Raw genomic sequence first — 4,482 nt, forward strand, 5'->3', positions numbered from 1 at the left:
CCACCGTCCCTCCCCTATTTCCCCCCAACTGACCCCAGTGTGTAGTGCTCCCCTCCCTGTGTCCATGTGTTCTCATTGTTCAACACCCGCCTATGAGTGAGAACATGTGGTGTATTATTGCTATTTTTAAAGAATGACAATGGCCTCTGTGGTGAGGGCTGGGCTCTAGAGTTATTCAGACAGTCTAGAGTGGAGGCCCAGTGAGACAGTGATCTGGGCACTTGGGCCCAAGGTCAGACGATGGAGGTGGGCGTGGTCTCGGCTGGGAGAGTCTAGGCAGTTGTTCCCATCCTGCTCATCACCTGGCTCCCGCAGGCCGTGCTGTCTATACCTGGCTTTTATTTTTAAAGAGAGGCCTTTTAGGTGATAGTGACCCAGGGATACCCCGCTTCATCAATAGGCTAGCAGGCAGGAAAATCCCATGCAGGAGAGGCAAGAGGGCTCTCGAGTGGGCGAGTCTAAGCACTCTCTGCTTGCTTATCAACCACCCAGCTTTGGGAGGTTCAACATCCAAGAGAAAGCTGCCACGGGGCCAGGGGCTCCAAAGCTGTCCCCAGGGACCCCTGGGAGCCAGGGCTGGCCTGCCGAGCCTCCTGGCCCGTACCTGCTGGTGGCGGCGGGCTGCGGTGAGCAGGGGTGAGCTCCCTGCCCTGCAGCTGGCTGCCTGCCCCAGCCCTCCTCAGAATCCCTTTTCTTTCCAGACATAAACGAGGCCCACCCAGAGTCTGGGACATGGTTTGCTGCTCCTACGCAGGCTGCCGGCTCATGTGGCTCTCAGACAGGGCGTCTGCTCTCCCCTTGCTTCTCAGCGAGGCGCTGCATTGGCGGGGCCTGGCCTAGCCTGTTCAGATGTGCATGTGTGTGTGTGCGCGCACGTGTGTGTGTGTGTGTGTGTGTGTGTCTGCAGAGGGCGTGGTGCGGTGGATAGCCTCTCCTCCCTCTCCAGAGCCATGCAATCAGGATCCACACATCTTTGGGGGAATTCCACTGCTGTGAGGACCAGAAGGGAGGGGGTGCCTAGGCGTCGGGCACTCCTGATTTTCTGCTTCAGGTGGGAGGCCTGCCCTACTCACTGGCAGAGTCTGATACAACCCCGGCTCCTGGAGTCTCTAAACTGCTTGAGGCTACATGAAAGTCACAAGGAGCCCTTAAGAGCAATCAGGAAATACCGGCAGTTTCATCTTCTCACCCGCGACACTCAGAAATAACTGCAAACACACACCCCCGCTCTAAAACATCCCAGCGGGTGTTGGACAGACACCTCAAAGGTTTCAGCAGTTCTTGGAGGTCACAGGAGCATCTGGCAGGTGGCTGCCCTGCCCCGCAAGCAGGCACGTAGAACTGTGCAAATAATTTAACACCAGAAGTTAGGGGCATGCTTCAGTCCTGGCGTCTCTCCTTCCCAACCTGGCGCACAGTCCGCCTCTTCCAGGGAGGCAGTCTTGATTCTATGGAAGCCTGAGCACCCCTTTCTTGCCTACCTTAGCCGGGGAGGGCAGTCAGGCTCCCTTGGGTATTAAATGCATTCTTCCATCACATGCTGGTCCCAGTGCTCTGCTGGCTGACCTCGTCCTTGAGGGAGGGTGAGGACAGAAGCAGATGTCCTGTCCTCAGCCCCTGCTGGCCCAGGCTACGGTGCTGCGGGCTACATGGGCATCCACATACTTCTGGCTAATGAACCCTTCTGTTTTCTCATGGGTCAAAAAAGTGAAGAAACAAGGGGGCCGGCCCGCTTCGAAGTCAGGGGCCATCCTGGAGTCATCTGGGCTTTTCCTGCAGGACTTGGAGCCATGGAAAGTGCCTGAGTGCAGGAGGGACCGTGCGTTTACTGTTTTTGGCCGACAGTTGCCTGAAGCCGAGTGGGCTCCCGGGCCTGCTGAGCTGAGAGGGGCTGTGCACCCAGAACACCCCGAGGCCTCTGGGAAAGTGGGGGCAGGGAGGCCCCCGGTCCTGGAGCGGCAGCTTGCCCGAGCGAGGCCCTGGGCTCCAGGCTGGGTGCTGCCGGGGCTCCACGCTGAGGGTGCAGATGGCTGCTTTCTTTCACTGCACTCAGCGAGGCTGGTGGCTCTGCTGGCTCCCGGTTCCCAGGGCCCTCCCCTCGCTCGAATGCTTTCATGTCTTCTCTTCCTGAAGGGCAGAGAAGAGAGGTCAGCCTTGACCCCAGTGTGAAGACAGCAGGAAGCCTACGAGCAGCTCTTGGTGGTAGAGACCGCAGGAGGGAGGAGGTGGCTTTTCGTATTTACCAAGGGCTCCTTCCTCCTCCATGTAATTGGGACGTGAAGTGGTTCCATTGTAAACTCATCTGGCAGTGAAGTTAGAGGCTGGAGCTCAGAGCCCTGAGCACCTCCTGCCGCTGCCTTGCTGTGTGTCTCGGGGCAGGTGGCATCACCTCTCTGGGCTCACCAGTAACCAGATTCAGATGGTCTAGAGGACTGATGATATTCCCCTGGTTCTTCCAGGGGACAGCCCATTCTTGGGGGCATGTGGGCAGGAAGGAAACATGTTCCTTGAGCTTTGATGCATATCCTGAGATCTGAACCTGGGAACTGCAGGTGGAGGCTGAGCAAAAAACCCAATGAGCCCAGTGTGGGGTGTGTAGCAGGGTCCAAGGACATGGAGCAAGAAGATGGGCTGCAGACTAGGCTAGGGCAGGGCCTGAGTCCCCTTAGCCCTACCTTGAGGCGGGCTGAATCACCGCTTAGTGACTGGGGCTGGAAGCTGGCATTGAGCCCATGCCATCCATTCGTCATAGTTTGATGTAAATAGAATCATATGATTCACTATTTAGTAAACTATAAATAAAATGGCAGTAATAGCTTCACTATTAATAACTTGGGCACGGTGCTAATGACCGTATGTGTGTTTTCCCATTCATGCTTCACAGTAATGCAGTGAGGTGGTGTTGACATTATCATCATTCTATAGACTGAAGGTACCAGGGCACAGAGAGGTGAAGTAACTTGTCTAAAGTCACATAGCTACTAAGTGGCAGAACAAGGTTTGAACCCAGGCCTATACTGTCTTTTAATAAAAACAGTGAAAATGAGACCTGGAGGAATATTCATGAGACAGCTCTCCGTTAGGACGCCGCTGTGGGGGCTGAGCTGGTAAGCCCAGCTGGCTACAGGTAGTTGTCCCCAAAGAGGTCACTTGAGCTTCACACCTGGAAAAAGGAGAAATTCGCCTCTGTAGTCCTGCCATTACCTCTCCAGCATCTGGTCTGGGCCTGGCTGGAAGCTTACAAAAAGTATTTTTAGGCCAGGCGCGATGGCTCAAGCGCGTAATCCCAGCACTTTGGGAGGCCAAGGCAGGAGGATCACCTGAGGTCGGGAGTTTGAGACCAACCTGACCAACGTGGAGAAGCCCCGTCTCTAAAAAAAAAAAAAAAAGAATTTTTAACTTTACCCAAGGACCTGCTCCAGGGTTTCCTTTGCAGAAGGACCTGGACCTTCAATCATTAAAGGGATTTAATTTTCAAACTGAGACCTGAGTGTGAACATTTCACATACAAGATTTTTGTGTGTAAAGCAAGAGATGCGTGGATTGGTAGAGGTGAGTGGGTGCCGGGGATGGGCCAGACAGGAACAGGCTCCAGAGAGGAGAGAGGAGAATCGTGACCAGAGAGTGGGCACCTCTTGTGTGTGTGTCTGTGTGCGTGTGTGTCTGTGTGTGTGTGCTTCCAGGCATGCGTGTGTGTTCATGTCTGCATGTGCACCTGCACATTGGTATGCACGTGTGCATGCACTGGTGTATGTGTGTGTGTGCACATGTGTGGTGGCTTTCTGTTGTCACCGTGGAGGGGGTGGGGCTTGCAAGGCTGCAGCACTGTTCAAGGCCATGAGGCTATGTTGTGGAAGAACAAAGCACACGGGGTCTCTGGCACACGGGAGCCAAAAACACACATAAATAAAGCTGGCAGCCCAGGATGCAAATACATGCAGGTCCGGGGACCCCCCAGGTGGCTGCCAGCTCCCTCCCACATGGAGTCCTGGCCCTGGCCTCTGGAGGAAGAGGCCCACCCCAACCTTCATGCAGGGCCAGGACCTGGAGCCGTTCTCAGAGAAAATCCTTTCTTAGCTAGCTGCTGCCTACTGCATTGGTTCCACCACCATTAAAGTCCCTCCTTTTTTCTGTGACCAACAGGCCTGGCTTCTAAGCTTTCCCATGGCTTAGGGCAGAAGGTGGTTTGCTCTAGTGACTGGGCTGAGGTTTTCTGGGGTCCTCCTATTTCTCAGTGACCTCCACTTCCCGTCTCCAAGGTGTGAGCAGAGACACTAGGGTGAGCAAGGGCACTAGGACTCTGCACAGCTGCTGGGTGGTTTTAGAGTCTGTGGAAATTTCACGTGGAGTCTTCCTGAAGTATTGTGCCTGTCGCTCCTCACCCTCTTGCTTAACCCCTTCTCTGCAGTTCCAGGGAGTATCCTGAGCAAAGGGTCCATCCATCCACCCACCCACCCACCCATCCATCCACCCATCCATCCA

This window comes from Cebus imitator, unplaced genomic scaffold, assembly GCF_001604975.1.
Source record: "Cebus imitator isolate Cc_AM_T3 unplaced genomic scaffold, Cebus_imitator-1.0 Scaffold36, whole genome shotgun sequence".
Taxonomy (NCBI): Eukaryota; Metazoa; Chordata; class Mammalia; order Primates; family Cebidae; genus Cebus; species Cebus imitator.